This window comes from Dermacentor silvarum, chromosome 8, assembly GCF_013339745.2.
Source record: "Dermacentor silvarum isolate Dsil-2018 chromosome 8, BIME_Dsil_1.4, whole genome shotgun sequence".
NCBI classification, from domain to species: Eukaryota; Metazoa; Arthropoda; class Arachnida; order Ixodida; family Ixodidae; genus Dermacentor; species Dermacentor silvarum.
The window spans coordinates 51435738-51447745 of NC_051161.1; the positions used below are offsets into that span (position 1 = coordinate 51435738).

The 12008-nt window shown below is 48.9% G+C and overlaps 1 protein-coding gene across 1 annotated transcript in view; it reads right to left on the reverse strand.

Annotated features, from left to right (window-relative positions):
- Positions 1 to 12008, reverse strand: part of LOC119462663 (PR domain zinc finger protein 1) — a 137463-nt gene that overhangs the window by 67149 nt on the left and 58306 nt on the right. Inside the window, exon 3 of the mRNA XM_037723973.2 lies at positions 1402 to 1445. The gene's annotated coding sequence lies outside the window, so the exon portion shown is untranslated. The remainder of the gene's footprint in view (positions 1 to 1401; positions 1446 to 12008) is intronic.

Genomic DNA, 12008 nt, shown 5'->3' on the forward strand with positions numbered 1-12008 from the left:
ACACCCTCGATCACTCATGAACTGCGTCTTGTTCACATCCGCATGCGCGACTTACTCGTCCGCGCAATCCCTCATTCTTAGCCGGAATCTCGACGTTTCTGAACCGCCATTTCCAAGCAGCTATACACAGTGAAGAAGGGGGGAAGCAAGAGGGGGGATCCTCTCTGAACTGGCGACGAGGAAATCCAAAGTCTGCTCAACTTGGGTCAGGCCCGCGATATGACCGTGAAAAAGAAGCTCGCAACCTTCCGCCGCCGGCGCGCCAGCGCGGCTCTCCGCATCTCTTCTGACCCGGAATGGCCCAGATATCGCCCTAAGCCTACCCCCCCCCCCCCTCCTTCTACCCTCCACTCCACACACACAGGCACACACCCTTCTTCTCAACCGGGGCGCCCACTGCAGCAACAATAAAGGAGCTCAAAGACAGGGAGGAGGACACCGGGCAAGACAGTAAGAACAGAAACGAAGAAGCAGAAGAGGCAACCACGTAACGATGTCGCCGGTCGACTGCGGTGTAACTGGTTACCGCGGCCGGTCAAAACTCGTCAGCTTAACGCGAAGCCGTCGATTCCGCAGCCACCAATTCCACGCCCCCCCCCCCCCCCCCCCTCTTCTTCTTCTTCGTTGGCCTACTTAAATGTATGCGCATAAGGCCGCCTTGCATTGAGTCTCTCCCCACGCGAAAGGTGCGTGGTCATCGTTGTAATGATGATGATCGTCATCCTCTTCGTCTTCTTCACGGTTTGCCTGACCGCGAAAAAAAGTAGAGGCGCAGGCGGTCTGCTGGCCCGACCAAGAAACGGCGTGATGGTGTCGGAACACGCGATGAGAAGCGTGTTCGCACCGCTGTCGTATGCGTTACACTTTACACCTGCACGCTATACGTATATGCGCGCGCTGAATCGAAGTGGATATACTTCGGTGGCCCACATATGCGTGAGTATGTATAAACATTTGTCTTCGCACGAAACTCACATTTGTCGCTCTCTTTTTTGTGTGTGTATATTTTTTGTTATTATGTGTGCATGTGTCGTTCGCGCCGATTTGCCTATAACAGAACGCGAAGTTCGCAATGGCGGAGACTTCAAACCTTTCTTTTCTTTTCACTTTATCTTTGCAGGGCCGTTGGAGCAGGGCAACCGTTTGTCGTTGTTTCATTTAAGTCGATAGGTTCAAGTTTAATACAATAATCGTATCCGTGCACGAAACAATCACTAAAGCACAAGCAAGGCTATATTATAGGGGTTCTATGGTTGGTGCATACAATCGTGGCACAACAGCGCAGCTTGTGGCCCTGTGGTTACACGGACGCCGGTGATTGTTCACACTGTGACGTCAACATTGCTTCTTCGTTGTTTTACGACACTGACGCGTACAGAAAACACTGCAATTTGTACTCACTGGCTGCAGTCAGTGAGAGATTTGCTCTTGACAGGCTCGGCTTTCTGCAGAAGAAAAGAAAAGAACGAAAGTGTATGAGAAACTTTACAAATTTTACCAGAATGAGCAAGCGTTGAGTCACTGGCTTGTTTGGTACACGACATAGAAACCGGTGTTTAGCGCAAGAACCTTGAAAAGATGACAGACGAGGACTTCCTTCCATCTATGTGAATGTGTCAAAGTTTTTGCCCTAAGCACCATAGGGCTCGTATTCACAAAGAAGCTCCTACGCCAGTATTGTTCGTGAGAGAAAATTCGAGCCAATCCTGAAATTGAACATATTATTAGCAGAGGCAATCGGCCAATGCAAAGCGCACTTACGACCATTGCGAATTCGAAAAACCATTCTTCTTCCTTTTTTTTTCGCTCAGATCAAAATAAAAATACGTGGCTGCTGCAGCGGCGACTGGCAGTCGAACCCGAGACCTCGTCCGTGCGCAGAAGCAGAATGACATAGCCACTGAACCACACATACATCTCCCTTGTTGTGTTCAGTATATATCTATGCGGTACCCAGGATATATAGCTAGGGCGGCAGCGCTGACAGCAGCCCACACGCAACGCCGGCAATAATTTGCCGAGTCTATCCTCTGTACTCGCTTTGCAGCCTGCATCTTTTCCATGCACAGCCCTGCAAAGAGCGAAGCCGTGACACGCTTTGGGAGCCACAACCTCCGCAGTCTTCTTTTGTTACTTTCTTTTCTTCGTCCTCTACGTCACCGCCGTAATTGACGAATGCCACCATCCGTCAAGGCGCTCAAAGAAATATATATCGGCGCGAGCTACGGTGTACGAAACGACGGTAGAGACACGCCCACGATTTCAGCCGAGGGCTCATTGCGCTCTCAGTCGCGAGTTGGTGCCGTATTCACCCATGCAAGACCAGCACTTGTTGCTGTCGTTCTAAGTTTTTTCTAAGTTTTTGACTGAGTGGGGGGGGGGGGGGGGGGGGCTATTCAAGGTAGACCTATTGTAATCTGCCGACGCGATGCACTACACCGCGAGTGGTACATAGATGGAATGCTCAGTCATTGATAAGCCACCGCGAACACGTTGATGATTGATTGATTGATTGATTGATTGTCACAGACAACCAAGGGTCCCGGTGCAGCCTCTGACTTTGGTACCCTTGTCCTTATGTTTATCTGTACATAACAAATTGTATTATGAATGAATATACTGATTGATTGACATCCTCAACAATAATAATTCAAGTGTTATAAGGTTCATTCAATTCGCCTGCGCTTCCGAACTTGTTCATGAGATTCTGCGTGTCGATATCGTTTCGCCAGTGCAACCTGACCACCCGCGCACTAGTACATTCATTGGGCGTATCGTGCAGAAGCAAGTTCAGACCATTCCCTGCACTGGTGGAAGTGCAGGAGGAGTCAGGCCATTTCTGCACGAGCTACGCGACTGGCACTTAATTAATCACAGTGCGAATTGAATTGACCTATATTCTAATAATGTAGTACATTATGCTTGAATAAAGATTTTTCATTCTTTTTTTTCTTCTTCCTAATTAGCCTGTTGCTGTATGTATCAGTGGGAGTGCCGTTTGACGATTTTTTTTCTCTCTCTAGAAGCCTCTGAGCTCCAACGCGGAAGGAATCGGATCTCACACGTTCGGCGAGTCTTACACGAGTAAATACGACACCTGCATAGCGTGAGCATACCGAGCGTACTTTCTCCGGCTTCGCCTTTTTTTCCACAGGTGATTTCACGCCTGTTTTGTTATCCGTTGCACGAGTGGACGGTGCCCTATTCGTTTGTTCTGCTGGCCTTGTCGCTTTCTCTCTCTCTCTCTCTCTCTCTCTCTCTAACTTTCCTCTCCGCATCCAAAACAGTGGCGCGCCGATCAACAGCCGCTGTCACGCAGACCAGCACCGAGCCTCGCTCGTTCGCGGCGACAAGCGAGCGACCTTCGCAGGAATGCCGTTCAATAAGGAGGCGGCGAAGGGGGAGTATTGGCGCGTAAAGTGGCCCGCTATACCGTTATGCAATTATAGCGGGGCAACGGACGTCAAAATAGCACCCCCCCCCCCCCCCCGCCCGCCCCTCCTCCCCATCACTCCGGGGCTGCGTGAGACTGATTGCGCAGCCGCTTGCTTGCTTTGATATCCGCAGGCGGGTGTGTGCGTTGTTTGCGGTAGCCAGGGCGAGACGGAGAGGTGCCATGCTTCTTTGACTTCAACAATTGAGCTTTCCGTGCAGTTTCGTCGTTCCGGAAGTTCGCGTGTCTGCCACCAAGGGAACTTAGCGATCACAAGAAACCGAAAGACCCCCCCCCCCCCCTGCCCACCCGGTAAGTACGCCTATCAAGTTAGGTGAAACACCTTGTATATATTGTCGCAACGTCAAAAACAGAGGTCGCAAAGCCCTGATCAAGAAGAATAGCAGCAGGTCGCCTTTTTAATACAGCGCGCTACTGCGACTTCTTCTTCTTCACCGCGCCTTGATAGAAACGCGCATGCCTGCTCGCATAGTCCTCCTCTTCATCGGAGTACAGGCGCGGCATTTGCGTCCCTCCGATGGAAGCATCGCCCCGATGCGCAACATAAGCATATGAGGGCGGTGTACAAATGGCACAGAGTAAGACCACGCAAAACAAAACCACAAAAAACAACAGAGAGGAACGAACGAAACTTATAGTTCCGACAATATGTATAAACACTCCCACTCCGAAGGTTGTTTATGCTTTGCGTGGATCGGCAACATGACCGCGTCTCCTTTGCTGCAGGCGCCACGGTTATACGAAATGCACGCCGCACACGCCTGCGTTATTGACGAAAGCTTCGTTGATATGACTCGTAGCGTGTCGTTACTTATCTGACAATAGCGTTATCTGAAATGCCACTTCCGGTCAAAACAGCTCTTCTGGAATACATAGCCTTCCTTTGTAAAATCGTACCGTGGATACACTTATCGAAGTAACTTGTGAGGCTGAACAGCGAATTAGATATAGTGGACGCATCCGGATAAAAGGCTTTTGTTTGGTGATTAATTAACCGCGCGAATGTATAAGCAATGACCGGAGAAATTGGCGATCCGCGCACCCATTAATAAGCTCTGCTAATTGACCGGGCGGCCTTGCGGTGCGCGGCATGGCCTGATGCGCGCGCCAAGAGAAACCGAAAGCCTTGCTTAAGACATCATCGGCTGCCGCCATGTAATCACTTAAAAAAAGACAAAAGAATGCATCCACGTCCGGGTGCGATCGACACCGCACGGTGAAGCGATACAATAGTGGGGATGACAGGCAGTAATCCAAGTTCAATTAGCGGCCTGCCCAGCGGAGATTACGGTGTCGAGACGTGTGGCTTTATTACGAGGGGGTGTCTCAGAATGATGTGCTTCGCCTCAGTACGGACCCACTGAGCCGGTGTAATGTACTGTGATACGAGAATTTCGGCGCTAAAACGTGGTTGGAACATTGAATTTCATGCACTATATCGTTTACTAAAATAGCATAAATATTAAAGTACAACTTCCCCAGCTGCTTGTTGAAGCGAATTCAGAACAGTTCGAACTTTATTGAGTGGCTCCTCCTTGATGTTCTATCTCAGTTCTTGCTTTACTTTATTAATTTCCCAACATTTAACCCCTCTTTTTTGTCCGACCGTGTTACGGAAACGTTGTCTAAATTTGCGGGACTATTATAGGGACAGGCAAATTCCGCCTTATTGTCGGATTCGACATCGGGTTATATAGTCTGATTTTCTCAGAATCACTAAAAAAAGGGTATGCATGGCTTAAATGTTAGCGAAGTAAGGGAACCGGCAAAGAAATTTAACGTGTGGAGTCGTCTCGTTCTAATGCCGATCGTGTGATGAAATGCCCCACGCGATTCGCCGGCTGTACATAATAGATTCTTGGAAAGATTTTAACTGCGCTAGAAACAGCGACAAAGGAGGACGAAAAAGACATCACGGTGTCCTCCTTTGTCCCAGTTTCTATAGCGCAGTTAAAATGTTTCCATTGTGAACTTCAACCTACTAGCCCAACTTGGTGCACTACTATAATAGACTCTATCGCGGCTTTGGATCGCGGAGCCGTTTCATACCAAACGGAGGCTTGTCACAAGTGAGACTATACGCATGCTTCGCGCTGCCTGCGCAGGCGAGAACTTCAGCACTAACCACGCATGTTACGTCAGCGAGGTCTCCGGAGTTTGCAAAATACCGGGTGCTCCATGACGCAATACGGCTTCTTCGTTCGCTGTGCGAGTTGTGGTATAATACTGGACACGCGCCAGCGTGATCCTTGATTCTGCGTTCGGTTTCGTTACTATGTATATAGCAAACTGCGGCTCGTCGCGTGAACTGGTAATTGAAGGTGACGTAATCTCGCCGCATTATCTCGAGTTGCGCGCACAGCATGTTCTCTAGTATGTTTAATTTACGAGGCAGGTCCAACTTCGAAAGCCAGCCCCACGTGTGGATGACCTCCTGGAGTCGTATTATGTAAATACTCTTCATTTTCAAATATTTTTGGCCTTTCGTGATAGTGTCGCACGAAGCAGTGCCTCCGTTATCGCCAGTAACGGCCACTCGCTGCCACGGGTGATAAGAAATCAATAGAACCACTATCTATCTATCTATCTATCTATCTATCTATCTATCTATCTATCTATCTATCTATCTATCTATCTATCTATCTATCTATCTATCTATCTATCTATCTATCCATCTATCTATCTATCTATCTATCTATCGATCATCACGTTTATTTCCACCCTAGAACAGATCACCAGTCTTCCGGGTTTTTTTCTTCTTTTTTTTCTACAGTGCTGCTATTATCCATCACCTTCTACGCCTTCTTGCAGGTTGTCACCTATTACGCTAGCTTTTTATCTCTCTGCATTGACAGGTTACCAATCAAAGTACGGCGCGCGCACACACAGCCAGATAGACACACTGATCGGTCAAAGTAGAACTGGCAGGCTAATACAGACTGACGTAAGGCTAAAATTCTTTAAGTATCAAGTCAAGCTACGAAATTGAAAAGCACGTGTCAAACAAGTTCGAGCAAAACAACTTGATCATCTTCCTTTTTTTTTTCTTTTTTCCTTTCTATCCTTTTCAATTTCATTTCGTCCCTGAGACACACCACAGCATTTCCGCTTATTATTGTAGTGTAATTCCTTTACCCACCTCACCGCCGTCTTCTACGAGGTTGTGACCGGTTACGGTCGCTCAAAGAGAGAGAGAGAGAGAAGAGAGGACGCAAAGAAAGGCAGGGAGGTTAACCAGACGTAGTTCCGGTTGGTTACCCTGCACGGGGGAAGGAGTAGGTGGTAAAAAGAGAAAGAGAATGAAAGGGGGAGAGCTATAGGCCGTCCTAAAAGGCTTACGAGGCGTGTCGCTTCTCTGCGCATAGAGCTGAGATAACTCTGAGGGTTAGCAAAAAGTAAGCAAGAAAGATGGAGGCGGATAAGAGTTATGTAACGCGTTGTTATCGCAATCGTATCTCGCCTCAAGGCCTATCAGACCGGCCTCGGTAAACTGTGGCCGGAGAGGAAAGGACGCCGTTGATTTGAGACATGCTACACCGCACAACGCAGCCACCTTCACGCGTTGCCGATTTCCTGATACTGATGACTGTGTCAAGGTAGTAGCAAGTCCGCCTCACTGTCTTTCGTTCGATGCTGTATAGATTGATTGATTGATTGATTGATTGATTGATTTTGCTGTGCCAAAGCAATACGCAGGATATAAGTAGCGGTGAAGGTTAGAATTACGAAAATAATTATCACCACCTGTGGTTCCTTAACGTAGGCCTTGCTCGATACGCGACCTTTCTCTACACCTGATCAGTAATGTGCAGTTTATACACATTGCGTCAGTGGCAACACAGTGTAAATGACATAAACTCATGGTGAAGTTCGTAGTATAAAGGCAATTATTTGAGGCAAGAGAGTCACTATGCTCCCGCGGCTGTCGCCAGTTAATCTCGCTTGCTCTCAAAAACCAAGAAGTATCGCACAGTTTCTCTTGCTTTTTGCATTCCGCCTCCACCGGAACGCTTTTTTTTTTTTTTCCGGCAAGGAAATGGAGAGCCAATGTTAAAAGCATTGATATACATGTCTAGACCGCATTAGTCTTTCCTCGACGTCATTTATCGCAGCAAATTTCGAGATCGTATCAACCTGCCAGTCTCGCAAATAAAGGCACCGGATTTTAGCGCAGCAGTTTCTAAGCTCGTGCTGCTCGGAACGCTCTGACGCCAAGCCAATACGCATAGTCAGTCGCAGGCGTATAGAGGCCTGCAGCTGCGCCGTGCAAACCGCCCTGTCTCTCACTCGCGCTCCTATTGCATCAGATTGGCGCGCCTAAATACACTCTATTACTATTCACCCTCCCTTTTGTTGAACTGGGCACGCGCCATCCGACGAAAATTCCGCCCCAACTTGCGGCCGATTGTTCGCCTGCAGCCCCGCGCAGCCGGGCAGGTATAGGTCTCCGCGCACCGCCGTATGTAATGCCGTCGCCCAGGGAGAGAGTCCTTCCCGTTCGTCTAGGTGTCCTGGGAAGGTCGCACGTAATGCGCATTCCTTGGCCACGGCGCAAGTCTGCCCTTGCGGTTCCCTTTCTCTTCTTTTTCTGTCGCCTCTCGTATATTTTTTTATTTCTTTAGTTTATTATTCTGCCTTCGACGGCTCGACGGTGGTGCTGCTGCAATGCCGACAGCTTCAGAGCATCGCGTTGCTGAGCGCAGCCGCATTTATATGCCGCAATGCTCCGCGCGCTTGTTGAGGCGTGACGAAAAATAGACGATTCGCTAAGCTATACACGAGGCCTCGCTAGTTTTTATTTGTTCTCATCATTTCCTTGGTCCGGAAGAGGCTACATAACGGCGCGCCTTGAGCCCGTGTCAGGGGACATTGACAAAACCAGGCAAATATTCTTCACATATATATATTTTTCTAGTTCCTGGACGTGTCGTGCTGTTTCCTATCGATCTGAACGTGCTCGTGCATGTTACGGGACCTTTTGAGGCACACGCATCCCACTTTGTCAGTAACCTCCACTGTCCCGAAACGAAGCCCCCGTTTACAAGCTTATACAAGGATTGATTGATTGATTGATTTGGTCGAACTTCCCAAAGCTAACAGCAGGGGTTGTGATGGATGCTGTAGCGTATGGTTGATGTTCTAACGCGTTTACTGATTGATTGATTGATTGATTGATTGATCGATTCGGTTTAACTTCGCAAAGCCAACACAGAGGCTGTGATGGATGCTGTAGCGGAGGGTTGTTGTTATAACGCGTTTATTGACCTGAAATCCGCCGCTCTTGACTAAGTGACCATCATGAGATGAAGGGGGGGGGGGGGGGGGGTGAATGCCTACAGATTAATTTTTACCAACTGCTGTTCCTTAAACCACACTTAAAGCCGGGAAGCGCGAACCCGAGACTTTTAGCTCAGCAGGAGGATCACTCAAAGCAAAGTGTCACGCAGATCGTCCATAGCTGACTCGCCGATGAGGACGACCGACGGCAATGATGATAAAATCAGAGACGACGACGGCAGGGGTGTTAGCGCTATTTAAATGGCGACTTCGACGACATATTATTGCAAAGCTGCCGCAACGTCGCAATGCACGCACTCGAGCTGTTTGAAAAAGCACAGGAAGGAACAAATTTTTGTTTATACGCATCTATCACGAACTGACGCAGCCCAGCACTTAACCAAGCTAGCACGTGATTTGACATTGCAGAAGTGGCAAACACCCTAATTTACTCACCATCGACTGCCTTCACTCGATCCTTCTTTTCAACTGTATGCGGCTGTTACCTGGTCTTTCCCGAAGCGAAGAATTACACTACTTTGTCGCTTACGTCTGGCCGTCGTGTTCACCAACGCGTACTCATTATTGATAGGAATGACCGATAGTGCAGGATGCAATACTTGTGGCGGCAGAGAAACTGCAGAACAACCTTCTACAGTATCGCCTGTCCTTCGAAAATGAAAGGCTTGCCCTCCGGACCGCTCTAAAAGACTGAAGACCTTTCTCGTTGGACAAGATCTTGATAACCCTGGCCTCCCATATCACAGCTGCAGAAGGCCAGAAAGTCACTGCTGCGACTGCTGAAGGCAATCGGATTGAGCCACAGTTTGTGGCACACCGCTGAGAATTTACGTTACATCGGCGACCCCGGTGCACATCACCTACTTACTTTCTCACCTTCTCTTAATATCTTCCTCCGCATCCCTTATCCCTAACGTAGGATAGCCAACCGTGGCCTCAGTATCAGTTGACCTTCATGCCTCTCATTTACACTTTATCTATCTCTATATCACTCTCTAGATAAGATTATATGATGATGGCGACACTGGTGACAAAAGACACGCAAGCATATGAAACTCTCCTTCGCAGCAGGAAACCATCCAGAGTTACGGAATATAGCAGACGGAACTGAAACAACACCTGTAAAGAAACCGCGTCAGCCGCATTCGTAAGCCCCCATCCATGCCTTATTTATCTTCATCGCAAGAGCGCTCTTGATTATCTCTGAGTAAGCGAGCTGCTTCGATCGCTTCCTTGGCCTCCGCAGGCGTCATTGAGTCACGAAGGTGAGCCGCCTCAGCGTCTGTCACGCCAAGCTAGGTCAACCGAACCGTATCCTTGCCCTATTACTTCAATCGCTGCTGTGGCAATGGCGGCATACAGCGAGGTCTTCGGTATCGGCTCCTCGCATCTCTCTCTGCCTGCAGTTTTCCATTGGCGATTTTGTTTCGCTTTTCTCGATCGAACGCTTTATACGTAACGCGTGCAGCCGCGGCTAAAGGGGTTCGTACTTACGACAATTCTCTTACGTAAGATTTTCCCCAGTGATCGTCTCGATACCACGCCGATCGTTATCACGATTGGCGGACGCTCGAACGCCAGCCAATCAGAACCCGAATTCTTGGAGCGTCTCGGCGCTCGTATTCGCGAACAATTTCGCGCGCTATTAAAAGCGACTGCCGGCCAATCATAATGTTGGATATAATATTAGCGTAAGCAGTCCGCCAATGGCAAACGGCCTTTACGAACGTAATCTTTGTGAATTCAGTCCGTCGTCCCGAATTCAGACCGTGGGCTCGCATTCCAGACCGTGGGCCCGCATTATACTGCGTGCGCAAGTCAGAAACCGTCGCGTCGTTTATCGTCGCGCTCGGCAGTCGAGTTGAAAAGCACTTCGTACGAAGCGATATAATTCGCCCACGCAGGCACAGCACCACCTCGTGGTATACTCGGACGCTTTCGTCGTTAAAAGTGCAACTTCTCTCCCGAAAGAGGGAAAAACTGGACCGAAATTGCAGCGCACTTCATTAGTCGACCGTATGAAAAATGCGCCCTAAATTCCCACGTTCGTTGGCGTACGCATACGAGCACCGTAGAAGTCCTATAGACGCCTGACACTAACGAACAAACCGACGAACATAAAAACAGTCGAAGAAGAAAAAGTAAGTCACGGTCCGTTTCGTAAGGTCATCGCCGCCAAGTCATTACGCAACTGTAATAGTATACGCTATTAAGTTTCGTTTTCTTTTTTTCTTTCGTCTCTTTTTGTTCGTGCCACCATATAGGCACACGCGCGAGTAGGAGAAGAAGAAAAATGAAAGGCACTCGAAACGGAATGGTCGCCCAACTTATTAAGGCAATAAAACAAACGCCCGGACTAGCAAACAAGAGCAAAAAAAAAAAAGAAAATAAAGCAAGAATTATACAAGCTCGCCGCCTCTTCCCGGCCTACGCGGTCGTTTCGACTCGTCATTGAGTTTAGGGGGTGCCTAGTGAATGCAAATGCGTTGCGCGTACGCACTTCTAGAACGCGTTTTTGTTTGTCTGCGGCCAACCGAACCCCGCGGCCCTCCTTTTTCGGTACAGACAGGCGTCAGATGCTCGGGGGACGTTTAAGTTAAGGCTGCAGCTGGTAGGCATTGCCTCCTCGCTCACCGCCTTCCTTCTCCTTCCGTCGTGAATCCCAGGGCGGCAATAAATTTCTTCTTTTTTCGTTGTTCTCTCTGCAAGTCGTACGCGTATAGTGCTTCGCGGACAGCGTGATTACTGCCTACGGCTACGCTAGACATACACGCCTCATCTAACCTTGCGAGTAGCTCTTCCGGGCTGCGTTGGCTACTCATTCTAAATAGTGAACCCCCCCCCCCCCCTTTCTTCTTCCTTAGTCGCACCCCCTTACTCGCCGAGTAGCGCCTCTAGCTAAAACTGCAGACGTGGAGAGGCCCGACGTAACGAGTTAAACGACGCGGTGGCTTTGCATCGGAAGAAGCGGAGGGAAGAGGCTATAGAGCAATAGTTGCTGCCGCTTTTTCGTGTGTGCGTGTTTGTACGAGGAATACGAATGCAGTTCTCGCATTTGCTCATCTGTTTGCCCCGTGTTGACATGTGGTCAATGCGCCGCTGCAAAGCTCTCTCGCATCGCGTGTGCGACGATTAAAAAGAAGAAAGAACTGACAAGAAGAAGAAGAAAGACTGGTTGAGCGAAAAATGTTTCGGGCAAGTCCTGTTTTACGTCTCTAATGATGCGCGCGCGGAATGACGCTTCTCCGAATGTTTA